Genomic DNA, 21,039 nt, shown 5'->3' on the forward strand with positions numbered 1-21,039 from the left:
TCCGCGGAGAAACCGGCGGTACAATTAGGATCAACCGCCCCAAAAATACGATGGCAGCAAAACGAGGCAACGGAAAAACACCCGGAGCGGGCAGAGAAGGCTAAAATCGGTCCGCCGCGGTCGCATTTGCAGCGGAAAATCACCAAACCACCACCAGGACAGCGGAGAGACCGCACGGAAAATTAGTCGCAAACAGTGATGAATGGGAGAGCCGGCGGAAGAGCTGTAGGTTAGCCACCGCTGCGGACACTCCGTGACAAATATGGCAGTCGACAGAAAAAACTAACAACAAGGCCACAAAGTGCATGCAGCAAACTAGCCCTGCCCCCCAAAACACCTAACGCATCCCAATGACACACCCACATGGCAACTACAAAAATACAAATCCCAGGACAACCCACATAACACACCTGACAGCAATACCCCATTTTGACACACCCACATAGCTAAGTATAAAACCAGCCCCTTCCCTGACCACAATCCTTGCAATACTCCAGAAGTGAAGGGACAAACACCACAGCTGAAAGGAGAGGCAAATCAATACTCCATCACTACTCACACCACACACAGCACCACTACCACTTCCACACCTGTACCTCTAACCCCTCTGCACATCACACACCATACACATCATCCCCACCCCCACCACTTACACCCCTGCACCTCTAACCCCTTTGCAGATCGCACACCATGGTACTAAAGAAAATGTCCAAATTCACAGAGAGTGAGTTGACAGTCATAGTAAATGAGATAATCAGAATAGAACCACAGGGGTTTGGTAGCCTGGTCCAACAGACACCATTAGCCACAAGAGCACAAATGTGGGCAAGGATAGTCGATAAAGTCAATGCAGTAGGGACCACCCTGCACTCAAAAAATGAAATCATGAAGCGGTGGCATGACTTGATGAGGGTTGTGAAAGAAAAGAGGAACAAGAACCGTGAGCTGGCTCAGAGGACTGGCGGTGGCTCTCCCATTCCACCAAGAACATTCACTGCATGGGAGGAGAAGGTGCTTGCCATACTGCATCCAGAGAGTCTCACAGGAATAGCTGGGGGAGTGCAGGCTGGTAAGTACAAACAAATGTAGACCATTACACTGCTATGTACTGTCCAGCACAACTACAAAGCTACATCTCAGAAGCCCAAGTATATTCAAATGCACCACAATATCCAACACATGTCCCACAGATGTAACTTTCACTCCATCTGAATCACCCCAAAGGCACCCAACATTTACAAGGTTGTACATGTACAGGCAACCAGCACTACAACTCCCAACAGGCCCCCCTGTCCCACCCCTGAGCAGGATGTAGCACTCCCCCCCACCCAGAAGCATGTGCCAGCCATTGTATGGTTCCCACTCACCTAACAGATAGGTAGCCATCTTCCCTGGGAGGGCTGTTTGGGGCTGGGAGGCCTGCACAATAACTCCCACCAGGCCCCCTGTCACACACATGAGCAGGATGGAGCACTCCCCCCCAACCAGAAGCAGTTGGAAACCATTGTAAGGTTCACCCTTTACCTAACAGGTAGTTAGCCATCTTCCCAGGGAGGGTGGTTTGGAGGTGGGAAGCCTGCACAACAACTCCCACCAGGCTCCCTGTCACACACCTGAGCAGGATGGAGCACTCCCCCCACCCAGAAGCAGTTGGAAGCCATTGTAAGGTTCACCCTCACCTAACAGGTAGGTAGCCATCTTCCCAAGGAGGGCCGTTTGGGGTAGGAGGCCTGCACAACAACTCCCACAAGGCCCCCTGTCACACACCTGAGCTGGATGGAGCACTACCCACCCCGAAGCAGTTGGAAGCCAATGTATCACTACAAACAAACTAACAGGTAGGTAGCCATCTTCACAGGTTGGGGTGTTTGGGGGTGGGAGGTCTGCACAACAACTCACACCAGGCCCCCTGTCCCACCCCTGAGAAGGATGTGGCACTCCCCCCACCCAGAAGCATGTGCCAGCCATGGTATGGTTCCCACTCACCTAACAGATAGGTAGCCATCTTCCCTGGGAGGGCTGTTTGGAGCTGGGAGGTCTGCACAACAACTCCCACCAGGCCCCCTGTCACACACCTGAGCAGGATGGAGCACTACCCACCCACCTCAAAGCAGTTGGAAGCCAATGTACCACTGCAAACAAACTAACAGGTAGGTAGCCATCTTCACAGGTTGGGGTGTTTGGGGGTGGGAGGCCTGCACAACAACTCCCACCAGGTCCCCTGTCACACACCTGAGCAGGATGGAGCACTACCCCCACCCAGAAGCAGTTGGAAGCCATTGTAAGGTTCAACCTCACCTAACAGGTAGGTATCCATCTTTTCAGGGAGGGCTGTTTGGGGGTGGGAGACCTGCACTACAACTCCCACCATGCCCCCTGTCATACACCTGAGCAGGATGGAGCCCTACCCACCCAAAGCAGTTGGAAGCTAATGTATCACTACAAACAAACTATAAGGTAGGTAGCCATCTTCACAGGTTGGGGTATTTAGGGGGGAGGCCTGCACAACAACTCACACCAGGCCCCCTGTCCCACCCCTGAGCAGGATGGAACACTACCCCCACCCAGAAGCATGTGCCAGCCATTGTATGGTTCCCACTCACCTAACAGATAGGTAGCCACCTTCCCTGGGAGGGCTGTTTGGGGGTGGGGCCTGCACAACAACTCCCACCAGGCAGCCCTGTCCCACCCCTGAGCAGGATGGAGCACTGTATCAAGAAAGGAGAATGGGGACCAGGAGCTGATTATGGTCCAGTGCCCGTGCTCCACTATCAAGTCGTTAAACCAAAAGGAGGGTCACTGTTCCATTGGTGTGGGTGATAAAAAGTCACCCTCACATCGATATGCGAGGTAAAGAGGAGAGTGGAAAGCGGGAAAGGATAAACCTAGGTCTAGGAACCACTTTGCAGGGGGAGAACAAGTCTTGTCTCTTGTTGCCCTCACACACCCCAAAGGATGTCATGCTTCATCATTGGGCGTTTGCTCCTCGTCGGGCTTCACTGCAATGCCCTATGGGTCCCCCGAAGGGTCACTTTAGCGGAGATCTTTTTAGAGAACAGCCGTTAGATGAATGCGGGTGTGTGAGTGGGTCCTATGTACACAGTGAAGGTGTGTGTGAACAATAAACATGGCTAAACGATACCAGAGGGAAGAAATCTTTTATTGTGTTGGTCCCCTTGCCATGCTAAAAAACCAAAAGGTTGTCGTTACGCCTATGGCAATAATGTATCCCTGGTAACTAAAACGGACAGGTCGACATGTTTCACGCCTAGACGGTCATAGCGATCCTTGGAGCTTCCTCAGGACCAGTAATAAATAGTGAAGGGAAGTGTGCAAGTGCTATGGGGATACTAGCCCCCAGTGTGAAAGGAGCGGACTCATGCTGTGAAAAACTACAGCTCAGATACAACTAGTCAGTTGATCTGCTCCTGGAAGTGACCTAGGAAAGGAGGAGATGGAAAAGCAAAAAAGAATCGAGACACACATCAATTATGAATCATAGTTTGTGACGTGTGCCTGCAGAGAGAGCGTCAAACGCATGTTATGCATGGGAGACATGAGATTGAAACCAGTTTCACCATGGGGTGGATCCCCAAGAGTAGAGGCAGTCCGAGTGTGCACACTGTGCTGACCGTCTGTTACGCCAAAGTGTAGGCGAACTCAGGGGTACTCCCGGTACTCAGGACCGTCCCCACGTCCCAGACTGTGCTGTGCCTGAAGGGCTCATGTTTTCAAGCCTTAATGCGGAAAAGTTACCTTAGGCCAGAACATGTTAAAATTGCCGTTTTCCAGAGTTGGTGATGAGGTGTGCTGCACGAGACACATGGCACACACACACGCATCCTCTACCAAACTGGTTAGGCAATCTCCATCACGTTATGGTGGCACTTCCGCATATAGATAACCATAAAAAGAGCAAGACCCTCACCTAAAAGTCACATGGAGAAATACTCCATGTGCTTGGACGTTGGTAATCCTGTATCTTCATGGGCTAGAATTAAGGAGAAGAACGCAAATAAGTGAAGTGAAAGGCAATTAAAATCACGTGCGTGCCTCCGTTCTCAATAGCGGCGTGGACAAAGTCCGTTTGTATATACTCGCAGTTTTCGATAATATGTTGCCTCTCAGCACCTACCTGACCTGGCGCCAGCCCATTTGTTGTTAGGTGAGGAACGGGTCTTAATATACTGCTCAGTGCAGAGGTGCGGGCGGTTCCCCCTACCGGGTGCTTCATCATGTTTCTTCGCATTGCGCATGTGTGGGAGTATAGCGTGTGTCTGCGCATGTGTGAAATGCTGGACATGCTCCCCTAAGGTCTGCTCAATAAGACATCAGGATGGAGCACTACCCACCCCCCAGAAGCATGTGGCAGCCATTGCATTGTTCACCTACATCTAACAGGTAGGTAGCCATCTTCTCAGGGAGGGCTGTGTGGGGTGGGAGACCTGCACCACAACTCCCACCAGGCACCCCTGTCCCACCCCTGAGCAGGATGTAGCACTCCCCCCCAGAAGCATGTGGCAACCATTGTAGTACAACAACCAAACTTACAGGTAGGTAGCCATCTTCACAGGGAAGGCTGTTTGGGGCTGAGAGGCCTGCACTACAACTCACACCAGACAACCCTGTGCCACCCCTGAGCAGGCTGTGGCACTCGACCCCAGAAGCATATGGCAGCCATTGTAGTACAACAACCAAAATTACAGGTAGATAGCCATCCTCAAAGGGGGGCTGTTTGGGCCTGGAGGCCTGCACTACTACTCCCACCATGCCTCCTTATTCCTCAGCTTAGCAAGATGGAGCACTACCCACCCACCCAGAAGCATGTGGCAGCCATTGTAGTACAACAGCCAAACTTACAGGTAGGTAGCCATCTTCACAGGGAGGGCTGTTTGGGGCTGGAGGGCCTGCACTACAACTCCCACCAGGCACCCCTGTCCCACCCCTGAGCAGGATGTGGCACTCACCATCCACCATGAGGCATGTGGCAGAAATCATAGTACACCAAAAAAACTTACATGTAGGTAGCCAGTTGCTAAGGTTGTCCTGTTTATGGGTGTAAGGCCTGCATTACTACTATAACCATGCCCCCTTGTACCACAAATCAAGATGGAGCACTCCCTCCAAACCAGAAGCATATGTCAGACACTGCACTGTCCACTTCAAACTAACATGTGGGTAGACATATTATACTCTCTTGTCCCACCCCTGAGCAGGATGGAAGCCTCCACCACACACACACACACAGATGTGTCACAAATCCAACACAAATGTGAAAACAGAACAGGTAAGTAGCCAGTAAATGCACCCAGCCATTCCTCTCAAAAAGCATGGTGCCACATGACAACACAAGCCCTCTCATCACACAAAAATACACACAGATTCTATTGCCACTCACAGTGTGCAGACAGCTTAGCAAATGTAACTGTCACAGCAACCAAAGTGTGACACACCAATTCACATGTAGAAGAAAGTCTGTACACAATCATGCACAGCACTGAATGCCATGTGTAAGTGCCATGTGGCTAGAGCAGCAAGGACCATATGAAAATAAAGAAAGCATGGTTGGTGGTACACATTTAGAATTTCACATGACATGACAATGGTATGCATGAGATGACAATGGCCAGTTCATGCTCAGATGTAACATCTGCCAGGCAGAGTAAGCAACAAAGAGGCTTCACAGAAATTCTTTGTTGCGCTAGTCGCTAGATGGCAACATGTCCCTGTAATCACAAACATGTGGCGCATGGTATGTTTCAACACGTCACACTATGGACAAGTAATGCATGTACCTCAACATCATGTCAGGAGGCACAGTAGTGTGCATACAAACAATGTGATGATTAGTCAACTGTGTGGTGTACAAACAGTGAATAATACACATCTAACACAAAGCTTGCGGGGTGCACTGCAATGACCATTTCCCATCTGTCCCACAGGTGACCAAGAACTGACTGCAGAGGACAACAACAGCAACCAGCAGAGCCAGTATCCCCCTCGGAACATGGACTCTCGGATGTTGACTCCCGGGTTTCAGAAGACGAGGTGCTCGAAGCCGGCCCATCTGGTGTGCCAGGGCGCAACAGGTCCCAGGATCCCATCATCCCCCCACCACATCTGCAGCAACACCAACCTATCCACAGACCCCTGATGTTACAGCCTGTGCGTCCTCCACCACCACCAGTGCTGCCTGCAACGCTCTCCCTGTCCCATAGCATGACCAGCCCACAATACCAACTGAGGATGGCAGGGAGAGAATGCGGGGGCCCACAGTGATGAGGCAACAGGTCTGTGGCAGGAGGGCAGGTGGGAGGGCAAGGGTCAGTCACAGACAACCAGACCCTGGGACTGAAGCCCTGGACAACATCAACAGAGTCCTTGGGGCCTATGAACGAGCCCAGGGACAAACGGGCCAGTCAGAAGAAGATGCACGTGAGCTCCTCCTGCTGATGAGGTCCATGGACACCCGCATGGGCCAAATTGTGGACCTCTTGGGCCAGCTGGTGGCGGTACTGAGGGACAGGCTTACGCCACAACCAACACTTCCACCTACCTCGGGTGAGCCGCAGGATGCAGTTCAACATCCTCCCCTGCAGCCACAGAGAGGGGTGAGTCCTCAGACCCCACTGGCCCTACAGCAGCGGCCCCCCCTACCAAGCGATGAAGGGGCCGTTCCAAGAAGTCCCTGGTAGTATCCCATGGCAAAGCACCTGCCAAACGTCAGTCGCGGAGCCAGCCATGATGGCAACCCTCTTCGCTACAGCATTGACTTTTTGGACTGTCCTTACCCACACTGCCTTGTGAATGGCATCTGTCTGTTGACTGGGTCACCACATCAATGTGGTGACTACTCGATTCTCTCATTTACTATAACTGTCAACTCACTGCTTCACTAATCACCTCAATTTAAATGTTCACCTCCCTCACGTCACCATTGTAAATAAATACTCCTTACGCACGTCATTGTTTCTGCCCTGTGTTCATTCCAGGATGTGCAGTCTTCACCATGATTATAATTTACCAGGAGTATGGAATGTATGTAGGCAAGGAGAGGCTGAAGGAACCTAGGAAAACACAACAGAACAAGATTCACTAGTCAGGGGTTGGCGTCACAGACATCACACGCCACTTACCATCAAGCTACTCCATCATGCACACATCACAATGACCAACAGTGCCAACATACACATCCTGTAGATGTGCCAAACTACCCTGTTCCAGAAACATTGTCAGCCACCACTGAGTCAAACACTGGCTGCAGTCACAAAGATCACATACACATTGCCAGCAACAGCGACATCATCAGACAATGGGTCCGTTGTACATCATCACTCACCTTCAAGTGAAGTAGCGGTTGATAAGCTGTTGACGCAGGCCGACACCTTCCTCCTCTCCACTACCCTCGTCACTGGACACGGGTTGGTTTGCAAGCGGGGGCCTTGGCTGCTCATCGGCATCCAGGAGTAGGGGGATTTCCTTGCGAATGGCCAGGTTGTGGAGCATGCAGCATGCAACTACAATCTGACACACCTTCCTGGGCGAGTACATCAGTACACCTCCGGTCTTGTACAGGCAGTGAAATTGTGACTTCAGGAGACCAAAAGTACGCTCCACCACAAGAGGTGTCCTCCCATGGGCATCATTGTAGCGGACTTCAGCAGGTGTCCTGGGATTCCATAGTGGGCTCAGCAACCAAGTACTGTTGGGATATACAGAGTCACCTAGGTGTGAAAAACACAGAGAAACCTTGTAACGTTACTGTGGCAAAGTACAGCATCTCACACACACAGCACGCTAATGGACTCTGCATATTCACCCACAATGCACGCTCAGGTAGCAGATTAGCCATCAGCTGTGGTACAATGCTGTTACGCATGATGATGTATGAGTCTTGGGCCGAGCCTGGAAATTTGGCACACACGTGCGAGATGATCATATCTGCCTGGCACACCACTTGCACATTTATGGAGTGGAAATGTTTACGATTCCTGTAGATGTGCTCACGTGCCTGTGGGGAAACCAGGCCAACATCTGTACAATCAATGGCACCAACAACATGGGGGATGTGTCCAAGGGCATAAAAATCACTCTTAACACCCGCCAATTCACGCCCCCTGGGGAAATGGATATATCTGTCCTTGTAGAACATCATAGCGGACAGGACATCACGCAGCACCATGCTGAACATAGGTTGCGACATCCCACCTGCGTTGGACACCATGTACTGCAAAGATCCAGAAGCAAAAAAATGCAGGGCCGCCATCACCTTAGACGTTGGTGTGAAATCACCCGGATATGTCCAGCGAGGCTGCAGGTGGGGCCCCAACATAGCACATAGGTCTTTGAGGGTGTCTCTATCCAGACGGAATTTCCGTATGACATCCTCGTCCTCCATGTCTGCCAGCACTGTGAAGGGACGATGCACATTTGGTGTACTCCTAGATGAGATGACAGAGGACACATGTCAATGCAATCCACCAGGAGATGTGTCTGACATCTTACGTTTTGACTGACACGACAACAATCATTAGCATCACAGTTGAGCTTTCAGCACACCTTACATGTAGGGACACCTTCAGCTACACTACTCGTTCACTTGTCCACCTTTCACACAGCAAGTACCTCCAAAACAATATCTGACTATGAGAATGCCCAAAGGGATATGGCCACATCTTGCATGAGCAGCCCTGAGTATCTCACACAGCATATGTGTGAAACAGCAACACAACTGTCTCATACCTAGCTGCAGTACCTGCCACACCCTCAGGCATAAGTCAAACAGGGCATACATCAACAACACAATGAGCACAGACGGTGCTAGAAAAACAGGTATGTGCATGAGCCAGAAAAAGTAGACAATCAAATCAGCACATTGTTCAGTAAGACAATCATCAGTGTGAGTTGCTCAGCAATTACACACATTGCCATGTGTACCCATTGTAGGGTCCATCATGACACTGTTCTGAAGGCATGCCCAGCAATATCACAAGTGACATGTGAGGGAGTACACAGCCAATGTTTCAAAGTATAAACACAAACATGGCATGTGTAGTCAGCTGTGAGGTAAATGTGACATTGACATTGTGTGCACAATCATATGCCATTGATCATGTGGCCACTGTGCACTGTTGAGAACTGCACATTGGCCTTTTACACGTGTCTATAGGCGCTGTCAAAGTGCTCCGCCACCCAGATCACGGTCATTCATTGTAAAGTATGGCACACATATCGCGGTAGCTACCGTCTTGCCCCTGCAGTGTGTCACCGCCAATGCCCAAGAGACAATTGCGGTAGTGATAGGCATATACACATGGTCAAATGGCAGTTGGCATGCTCCACCACCCAAATCACAGCCATACATTGTAATGTATGGCACACATATCGTGGTAGCTACCGCCTGGCCCCTGCAGTGTGTCACCGCCAATGCCCAAGACACAATCGCATTAGTGATAGGCATATACACATGGTTAAATGGCGGTTGGCATGCTCCGCCACCCAAATCACGGTCATACATTGTAATGTATGGCACACATATCGCGGTAGCTACCACCTGGCCCCTGCGGTGTGTCACTGCTAATGCTCAAGACACAATTGTGGTAGTGATAGGCATATACACATGGTCAAATGGCGGTTGGCATGCTCCGCCACCCAAATCACGGTCATACATTGTAATGTATGGCACACATATCGTGGTAGCTACCGCCGGGCCCCTGCGGTGTGTCACCGTCAATGCCCAAGAGACAATCGCGGTAGTGATAGGCATATAAACATGGTCAAATGGCGGTTGGCATGCTCCACCACCTAAATCACGGTTATTCATTGTAATGTATGGCACACATATTGCGGTAGCTGTGGTGTGTCACGTCCAATGCCCATGAGACAATCGCGGTAGTGATAGGCATATACACATGGTCAAATGGCGGTTGGCATGCTCCACCTCCCAAATCATGGTCATACATTGTAATATATGGCACACATATTGCGGTAGCTACCGCCTGGCACCTGCAGTGTGTCACCGCCATGGACCATGCTCTTACAGCCAATGGGAACAGCAATCGCGGTAGCACAATACAAGGTTTGAAAATCGCACTAGGCTTGCTCCGCCACTGCGGCACCGGTCATTGGCTGCAACTGAAAGATGAACCACTGCGGTAGTGCCTGCCTGGCCCCTGTGGTGTGTCACTGCCATGGACCATGCCCTTACAGCCAATGGGAACGGCAATCGCGGTAGCACATTGCAAGTTTTGAAAATCGCGGTAGGTGTGCTCCGCCACCGCGGAGCCAGTCATTGGATGTATTTGAAAAAGGCTGACCTGGAACACCAATTGCGGCAGCTTAGAACCACAGAAACGACCACAGGGGGCTATATATGTGTGGGAAATAGCCTCACATTTCCACAGCTCACAGAGCCTGCTGCCTGCCACCCCTCACCACCAACTGCTGCTGCTGCTGTCTCCAGGGCCTGCTGCCTGCCACCCCTCACCACCAACTGCTGCTGACGCCAGTGCTTGCTGCCTGCCACCCCTCACCACCAACTGCTGCTGCTGACTCCAGGGCCTGCTGCATGCCACCCCTCACCACCAACTGCTACTGCTGCTGTCTCCAGGGCCTGCTGCCTGCTGCCTGCCACCCTTCACCACCAACTGCTGCTGCTGACTCCAAGGCCTGCTGCCTGCCACCCCTCAACACCAACTGCTGATGCTGTCTCCAGGGCCTGCTGCCTGCCACCCCTCACCACCAACTGATGCTGCTGCTGTCTCCTGGCCACAGTGATGGCAAGGACTGAGAAGATCCGTGCCAGCCCCTTCACCACCGAGGAGCTGGAGGTCCTGGTGGACGAGGAGCTCACACAGTATCCGAGGCTATATGGTGCTCCAAATGTCATGGTAAGTCTTCCAGAGTGGGAGTGAGAATGCAGGGGGGGCACACATGAAGTTGATCTGCTGCAGTATGTGCCTGAGAGTGTGGGGTTGTGTCATGCACTGTCTAGCATGTTTTCCACCAGGGGAAAGGGGTGTGTAGCCTATTTCACACGTTTCCCGGCCTGCACATCAAGATTGGAGGGACATGTATTGTCTTGTAAGCCATACAGTGACGCTGCAAGTTGGTAATGCAGGAGTCAGGGCAGTGATTTCTTGTGTGAATGGCTGTGTGTGTCCCTGATGTCCTTTACAGGCCCATCTGTGGCCTTAGCTGGGGTCGCCGTCCAGAGGGTAGTAATGGAATTCTGTCTGGCTCAAAATTGTACATCATCTCCAGTTCAGCACTATGCCCAGGACTGACACTCTTGGTGAGCATTCACCTATGACACAGCAGATTGCCGTACTATCGTGCGCAGCACCCTCGATTTCTACCAGAACGTGTTCAGACTTGCATGTGTAGGCACTGTTTCTTGCTCCCAAGTTGTCCCTTCATGTGACATTTCTGATGCTCCATGTTGGACCTCAGTGTGAGCCCACCTGGCCTGCACAGTCACCGCCCAATCTGACAAGGACACATCACTGAATGTACAGAGTGTTATATGTGTGTTTTTTGCGAGGCTCTCCATCAATGAGCCATCTCAGCCCTGTAGATTGCACATGACAGGCCTTGTGAGAAGGGTGTGAGTTTGTAAGATCATGTCCATCAATGTGACATCCATGACACAGTGAGCCATTCACAGGGCAAGGACATTGAGGGCTGTGCAGTGTTGGACACAGTGAGTCTACCCCCAAACATATATTTAAATGTAATGTATGCCTTGCTCAACCTAAAATTGGACAGTAGATGTGGGCAGACTACACATAGCTTTCTGTGCTGGCATCCCGCATGTGTATGACATGGGCAGGTACTGTGTCCACCCTCATACCTGCATGCATTTACGTGTGATTCTCCCATGCTGATGTTCCATGTGAGATGCATTCTTGTCTCTGTTAGACATATCTGTGAATTTGGAATGAGTTATTATCATGCTCCTGTACTGAGAGATATTGGTACATAACACTGTGTCACTGATTTTTCCCCCTCTTGTCTCCCATGCCTGCAGCTCAAAGTCCACCATCGTAAGGCCGTGTGGAGGGCCATTGCATGCAAGGTGCAGGCTCTGGGTGTCACAAACCGACGGCGCACACAGTGTCACAAGAGGTGGGATGACATCTGCCGGCTGAGCAAGAACTTGGCGGAGATGACGCTGGGGCTGCTCCCTGGGACTGGCAGGTTGGCGTGGCGGAGAATGACACCACTAATGGCCCGCATCTTGGCCATGACACAGCCTGAGCCGGATGCACGTTTGAAGGAGCATCAGCAGCAAGATAGGGGGGAGTATTCTTGGAAGGGTGACTTTGGTTGTGAGTGGCTGCATGTGTTCACAGCCTGGGCCAGCGATGGGATATGTGATGTTGGTAGTGTGCTGCAGTGACTTGTAAGTGGCCTCTGTGTTGGGTGCAGCTGTCAAGCATTTGCCCTACCTGTACTTCCTAATGTAATTTTAGTAATGGGCATTGACATTGCATTCTGAGTCATGGGCTTCAGATATCTGAAGCCCATGACTCAGGGGTAGTCTGGGAAATCCCATGGGAACTGCAGTGTGCATAATCTGAGTGTGCTTTCATTAATGCGTGCATTGTTTGACCTCAGAATTATGAAGCTTAGATATCTGACCAATGTGAAACAGTAGTGGCGCCCCAAAGTACAACATGGTGGATGAAATAAGCTCATGGCCATTGTGGACTGTTATGTTGTAGTCTGTATCTGTGTGATCCCCTTCTGCTTCATCCAGACATGACAGTGGCAACATGTCGTGGGGTACCTCTTTGCCCCATCAGGGCCCTAGGTGTGCTCAGAGCTATTTGAGTGTCTGGTTGAACTGAGCCACCGGCAGGATATTGTGCTGTGTGGTCATCACATGGCTCACTCATGCCCCGTTTGCTTGTTGACACGCAAAATTCGAGTTAAATATTGAGGGTGCACAATTTTATTGCACATGGTGGTGTGCAACATGGAGATTTTACCATCTTTAGTGATGCTTTGCTTGCATATGATTGTTCTGTTGATGCAAATGAACTGACCCTATATCTCTCTCTCTCATGCAGCATCTCCCGTGGGCAGGGAAGGACAGGGGATGGACACCTGTGGTGAGGCATCAAGCACAACTGCTGCACACGAGCACAGTGGCACAGATGAGACCAGCGCCTCGGAGGGGGACATGAGTCTGCTTGAGGAATCACAGCGAGAGACGCAAACCTCAACGTAATCTGACACCAGCGGTGACGCATCTATGTTGGCGGGCACAGGGAACGGGGACTCTGCCTCCTCTTCCACCACACAGCATACAGTGCCAACCCTCCCAGCTACTTACACTGTTGCTGCCCATGTTCACAACAGTAAGAAGGGTTAGAGTGTCCTTCACCCCAGGCACTGCGGCCCCTGCCCCTGTCCCCCCTGCTGCCATCAGTGCTGAGTCTGTGGACCTTTTGCACCAGCTGTGTGTGGGTCAGACAGCTCTCCTCAATGCCTTCCTAGACCACGACAAAAAGTTGCAACAGGTGGTTGCTTTAATGGAGGGCATTCATTCAGACATGGGTGGGCTACACCGGACTGTCCATTCTTTGTCCTCCGCAGTGACAGCAGCAATTTAACTGGCACAATCTCGGAGTCTAGCTCCAATCCCTTTGTCTACCCCCTTCCAGTGGCCACACACCACAGACCTCAAGGGCAAGTTACAGCACACGCAGCACACAGCAGCAGCAGCCCAAGCGGTCCAGGGCCATCCCCACAGAAAACTAAAGCCACCCCAGAGCCCAAAGAAAAAAGCCCGTCAGGTGACACCAAGGGCCACAAAGCCAAGAAGCAGGCCTCAGGGTCACATGCCTCAGAGGCATCCCCATCCAAGAACTCTCCTGTCCCAAAAGCATCTCGCAAAGACAAGCAAACAGTTTCCGTGCCCGCTGAGAAGGTGGTGCCTGCTAAAGAGTACACATAAGAAGAGCTCCAAGGCAGATTCACCCACACAATCAACTCCCATCCAAATCCCTGTAAAGCAGGGAAGGGAGGGCACTGTAGGGGGTACACCTGGTAAACAGGGGATGGAGGGGCAAAGGCAAGGCCAGGCCAAGCGTACCACTGGATCCAGCATGTCTCCAGAGGGAGGGCCACCTTCTGCACCTGATGTAGCTTTGGTGGTGAGTGTGCCTGTTGCGTCCACACTAGTTTCCATTAATCCCAAGCCAGGGAAGCCATTTAGAGTCCCCAAGAAGTGGAAAGGCACCACTCCACAATCTCCCACCCACACTGTGTCTCACGGCAGCAAGACTCCACCTCCACGTGCCACTACACCACCTGGTCCAAGCAGCCCTCTGGCTTCCCAAGCCACTGATGTCTCTACCTCAGCTGGGCCTCTCTCTCCCTGGTCCAGTACTCCAACTGTCCCCGATACACAGCCACCTCCCAGTCCGACTGACAGACAGCCAAGTCTGAGTGGACGTCCCCCTCACATACCTGTCTCACCCACAGCAGTGCCTGTACTGCCCATTGTTACCCCCTGACTGTGTTGCTGACCATGGCAGGGTACAGTCACACACAATCCCTGTGCAGCTTCTCATGTACTTACTCTGCACATTTGACTGGCCACTGACCTTGTTGTTCACTGCTGTTTTCGATTTGCATGGGCAGCTTCTCGTGTAATTACTCTGCACAGTGGACTGGCTACTGGCCTTGTTGTTCACTGATGTTTGCCCCTTGCCTGTGCAGCTTCTCATGTACTTACTCTGCACATTGGATTGACCACTGGCCTTGTTGTCCATTGCTGTTTGCCACTTGCCTGTGCAGGATCTCATGTAACTACTCTGCACTTTGTGCTGGCCACTGGCCTTGTTGTTCCCTGCTGTTTGCCACTTGCCTGTGCAGCTTCTCATGTACTTACTCTGCACATTAGACTGGCCACTGGCCTTGTTGTTCGCTGCTGTTTGCCACTTCCCTGTGCAGGATCTCATGTAACTACTCTGCACTCTGTGCTGTCCACTGGCCTTGTGGTTCCCTGCTGTTTGCCTCTTGCCTGTGCAGCTTCTCATGTACATACTGTGCACATTGGACTGGCCACTGGCCTTGTTGTTCACTGATGTTTGCCCCTTGCCTGTGCAGCTTCTCATGTACTTACTCTGCTTGTTGGACTGGACACTGCCCTTGTTGTTCCCTGCAGTTTACCACTTGCCTGTGCAGCTTCTCATGAACTTACTATGCACATTGGACTGGCCACTGGCCTTGTTGTTCACTGCTGTTTTCCACTTGCCTGTACAGGATCTCATGTATCTACTCTGCACTTTGTGCTGGCCACTGGCCTTGTGGTTCCCTGCTGTTTGCCCCTTGCCTGTGCAGCTTCTCATTGACTTACTCTGCACATTGAACTAGCCACTGGTCTTGTTGTTCACTGATGTTTGCCCCTTGCCTGTGCAGCTTCTCATGTACTTACTCTGCACATTGGACTGGCCACTGGCCTTATTGTTCCCTGCTGTTTGCCACTTGCCTGTGCAGCTTCTCATGTACTTACTCTGCACATTGGACTGGACTGGACTGGCCACTGGCCTTGTTGTTCACAGATGTTTGCCCCTTGCCTATGCAGCTTCTCATGTACTTACTCTGCACATTGGACTGGCCACTGGCCTTGTTGTTCCCTGCTGTTTGCCACTTGCCTGTGCAGCTTCTCATGTACTTACTCTGCACATTGGACTGGCCACTGGCCTTGTTGTTCGCTGCTGTTTGCCACTTGCCTGTGCAGCATCTCATGTAACTACTCTGCACTTTGTGCTGGCTACTGGCCTTGCTCTTGTCTAATATTGGTGCCTATCTGTGCAATATGTGAATAAAGACAGTTGCTCCTGTTGTTGGTTTTGTCAGTGTCCTTACTGATTAACGTGTTTTTCTGTGTGGGTATGGTTTACTGTGACACATGCTCTGTATGCACTTTTTCTAGTTGTTATAGGGCTGACAGGGTCATCAGTTCTTCCTGACTCTGAAGCTTGTGGGTGCAATGGTGGTGGTGTTATATGAAATGCTGTTATCATTATCATTCTTTGTTCATGTTAGCTATATTGTACACATGTCAGGTTTGGAGGCACTGCCAGCACAGAGTGGAATTATATCCACAGGATTGCAGTCAGGCTGGCCAGGAAAATCATGTATGTGTGATCTTACTTTATGTGCGCCCAGCAGTGTTTGTGTATGGTCATCTTGTGATGGGCAGTCATCCTAGTCACATGGGTTACTTTCAATGTGTGTACTTGGGTGGTCAAGAAGTGTGCAGTGTTAAGGGGGTGACTTTGTCGGGAGTGTTGATGTGTGTGTGCCCCTGCAATCTCAACTATAAACTTGTGTCACCCAGGAGTTGAGTGCCTGTTTGTCTGATTGTTCAGCCCTGTGATTGTGATTGTGTGCACATGTGAGTTGTATGTTGTGCACTGAGCAGTATGTTGGTGTGTCCTTGCAGTTCTGGCTGACTCCTACTTGTTGTTGGTGGCAATTGTGAGTATGCAGAGTGTGTGACTGGGAAGTCAGTTTTATGTTTTGTTGATCATCCATGTGTCTTGATACAGTTTGTGGTCACTGTGCAGACCTGCTCAGCCACACTGACATTGTGGGTGTGTTTTCTCATGCATTGCTGTCACATGGGGATGTATTGCCTCCAGTATGGCATGTGGTGTGTGTTGTCATACCATCTCCTATCTGTGATGCAGATGCCTACCCATTGTGAGTCTGCACTCAATCTATTTGTGTATGGTACACTCCTGCCATGTCCACTACTGACGTACACAACACTTCACTTTCATGTCAGCTGTCCCCTTGGGTTGCCTGTGTGTGTGACTCCCCATCACTTAATTTGTAACACTGTGCTTTGTTGTGCAGATCTGTGCACAGGAGCAATGTGCCACTCAGGACATTTTCCCAATTGGTTATATGTGATTTTCTTGTACTGTTTTGCAGTCATGATTGCTCATATGCAGTTCAACTGTTTGTGCTGCACAGTCCTCTGGTCATGTTGTTTCCACTTTGGGGTCCCAGACTTGTCTATCTGTTGCTGTTGGGTTAGCTGTATGTGTGCTTGCTGAGGTACTGCTTAACTTCCTGTGTGTGGTGTTGTCTGTGTGCTGTTTTGATTGTTGTTGTGGGTGTTCATGGTGTGTCACTCATATCTATGTGAAACTGGTATGTTTGGTGTGCACACATTGCTTGGTGTGCATGCAGTGCTGTGAGTGTATGTTGCCTTGACCTTGCCTGGTGTGCATCCCCTGATGTCCTGCTGTGTTTGCAATGTGATTTATTGGCATGTGCATCTGTTGTGTATTTGATGTGGCTGTGTGCAGTGTTTGGGCTGTGTTGTCTCTTGCAGATGACAGATGCTGTGTGTGGTGTTCTATTTGCATGTCATTGTGTGTGTTTTGTTGGTGTGGTGTGTTTCATTCAGATGTGTGTTGCCAGTGTTGTGCCTTACTTGTGTGTCTGTCACATGAACGTAGGTCTATTCTTGTTCCTGTGCTTGTTTTAGGTGTGTCCTTGGTGTTTTCTCCTCTCATTTGAGCTGTCTCTTGTCATTCTTGTGCATGTGCAGGCATGTGGTACACTATGACACCATGTTGACTTGATGGGTAGTGTGGCATGTCTGTGTGTCATTGTAGGCCCATTTCTCCCAGTTTGTGCCATGATTGTTTTGTGATGATGCACTTCTTGTCTGTGTTGTGGTATGTTGTCTATGCATTGTTCCTGACTGATGAGGTTGTGTACTCCTGTTCTGTCTGTGCTTCCATTGCCTTTCCACAAATTTGCTACACAGGTCATGTCTGGTCTTGTTGTAGTTCTGTGTGTGTTTTTATTGACTTATGTGTTTGGCTGTTGTTTTTGTGCAAACATTGGTTCAGGCATCCCTGTGTTTGTGTGATGTTTGTGGATACCCCCCAGGGAGTGTGATTGTTTGTCAGTGTATTGACTGGACATTATTGGTACCCTTCTGTGTGTTTGACACTGTTGTTGTGTGCTGCAGGTGTGATGGTGGGGGGGTGGTATGTGTGAAGGTTCCTACTTGTGTTTGACAGTCATGGAGTGTTGCAATGGGCCCTGTGTGTTGTGCTGCTGATATACTCCTGTCAAGTAGTTTGATACAGACCTGTGGCTGGTCACTGTTTGACTTCATACCCTTCCTTTCATCCCTGTGCCTATACATGGGTTGCCTTGCTGTCTCCCTGAGTTGTTGCACTGAGGTGACTGTGGTTTGACTTCACTCACTCTGCCAGCCATGTGTGATTTGATGGGCTGAGGGTGTTGTTATATGTTCCTTCTCTTGCATGTGATGTACACATGCTTGGTGGTTAGCTCCTTGGCATTCCATTTGTGTGCACCTCACTTTAGGTTTCCTATTTGTTGTCCTCCATTGCTGCTAGCATGTGGTCTGTGTATGTCGCTATGTGTCAGTTTGAGGTATGTCTGTGTGACTTGGCAGGCTGTGTGTCCAGTTGAGTTATTGTTCATTATCTGTGTGTGTGTTCATTTTGTGCTTGGACTCAGCTTTCTTGCCATGATTGTGGTGGTATTGTGGTGTGTGGGTTGCCCTGGCCCTGTGCTTCTGTGTTGTGTGCTCCTCTGCAGCCACACCTGCTGAGGCTGCCTCCCTAGTTGTTTGGTGTGTGGTGCAGGGTGTGGGTTCACCTGGCTGGTTATTGTGCATGGGGGAGCACAGGAGGGGCACATGGCATGTCGCTTCATGTTGGTGGTGCCTAGTGTGTGGAGGGGTGACCCTGTGATCTTTGTGGACTGCCCGTGCCTGGCGCTGGCCCTGCCTTCTGCATTGTGCTCATGTTTTCACGCGTCTTCACCGCTGCGGTGACGTGATCTGGACATTACTCCAAGATCCCGGTAGATGGGTGACCTGGATGCTGAGTGGTGATCTGGTGACAGGTAGGACATATGTCGGTACACTTGTGGATGTGTTCCTGTCCCCATCAGGGTGTCGGTGTGGACAGGAACCCTATATCTGAACATGGGTAATGTGTTGTTGTTGTGTGCGGAGTTGTGTTATCGCGTACCTGCGGTGGTGTCCGTGACGGTGCGTTAGTTGCTGGTAGTGTATCAGGTACAGCACCGGGAAGACGTGTAGAGCTGGATCCATTGCGGTCGTGAACGGGCGGATGGGACCGAGAATCTGGTTTCGCGCTCCGCTGTCGTGCTTCTGCCGTCTCTGGTTGGGTGGTTTCTCCGCTGCGGTGCGACTGGCTGTTTGGGGCATCCTGATTTGTACAGCGGTCGGGACGTCATTCCGCACGGTGGTGGGTCTCTATTGGCTCCTACCGCTTCGGTGGCAGGCACAATTTACGGCGGTATGCGTCGCACCACGGCAGAGGGCAAATGGGCTATGTATGACCATACTAATATGGCGGGCGTGAGGACCGCTGCTGGCGTGTGGAAAAAGGCATTTTCCGCCAGCACCACGGTGGTGCCTCCGCCCGCCATCATAATGGGCCCCTTATATGGCAGGAAACAAAGTGACTGGACAACCAAACTCTAAACTAAAATGTAGATGTATTAAATTTTGTTTATGTAATGTCTTTCTACCAACACTCTTGTGGATCTTATTAATTGCTGTCATACCAAATTTTAATGTGAATAACAATGGAAATTACACTAATGATGTCTCTAATGAAAAAATTAAAGATGTTCCTAAAAGGATAATGAAAACTAATGAAAAGCAATCGGATGGAAGTATTTTCCACCATGATGAATCAAATAATGACTTTTCTTTAAATGTGTTTACTAACCTGTTGTATGGGTATACGAACACCATGAATGTGAGTGATTGCTTTGTCTGCATGAAATTACCATTCTCTGTCTCTGAGGGTATAACCTACCATCATGTGTCTTTAACATATGCTGTTTCATGTAGTGTACTTAGTAGTCTATTTTACATGGAAGGTAAGTTGGAGTATCAATATACAGATGTAGACTAAGTATTTTCTAAAGTCCCAATATACAAGAACTGAACAAGGTAGAAAGTGTGAAACATGCACGTTATATGGGTGAATTTCTCCATATTACTAAGCTATTAGATCTAGACTATGCTCATAATAATAATATAAGTTGAGGACTGCATTATGAAGAAAGACTGTTTTGGGATATGGTTGAACACAGAAGAGAAAGTTTTCAGAAGAAAGCTGCTAAGCAGAAAACAAAAGAACCACCTTGGGCATTTAGAAAGGGGAAAATATGAAAAGAGTGAAACTTATGCTGCAATGTCCCTGGACTGGTCACAGAAAGGAAAGATATGTCTGTTGAGAGCAAAGACTAACTACAACAAATATTTTATTGGCACTAGTGAATGTGAGCATGCTTTCCAAATTACTGGAGGTTGGGGATTAAAGGGTGGAACTGATCCTGTTTTCGGTAGGATATATTATGTGTGTGGTAGGAAAGCCAAATACAGGTAACCTGCCCACTGGTATGGGAGTTGTTACTTGGGGATTGTCTCTCCAAAAGTCTATCATATAGACCAAAGAGATCAAGGTGTCAATGAAATAAAGCAAGGAATAACACGTAAAAGGAGAGTACGTTTTTCTGAAATGGTAGGTGACTTATTTTCTGCACTAATACCCTCAGTTAGGGTAGTCCTAAATTCACATAAAATTTGAAAACTCTCTACCGTTGTTGATCGTTTATCAACAGATACTGCTGGTGGATTTTTAATCATTGATACCGAAATGGTGACAATAAGATCACTGGTTTTACAAAAATAGACTGGCCCTTGACATTATTTTGGCAAAAGAGGGTGGAGTCTGTGGAACGTTGAGAATTCAACACTGTTGTACCTATATCCCTGATAAAAGTAAAGGGATAGAAGGATATATTAAGAACATTACTAAGTTGCATAAAATTTAACCCAACGGTGTTTGGGAGAAAGTTAGTAAGAGTATTACAGCTGTGAGAAATTGGTTTTCAACTTTTTTGTATGGTCTGTTGGAAAAGATAGTGATGCCAGTACTTTCATTAGCAATAATAGTTTTAATAATAATAATAGCGTATAAA

The sequence above is a fragment of the Triturus cristatus genome, chromosome 3_2 (genome assembly GCF_964204655.1).
Source record: "Triturus cristatus chromosome 3_2, aTriCri1.1, whole genome shotgun sequence".
Lineage (NCBI taxonomy): Eukaryota > Metazoa > Chordata > Amphibia > Caudata > Salamandridae > Triturus > Triturus cristatus.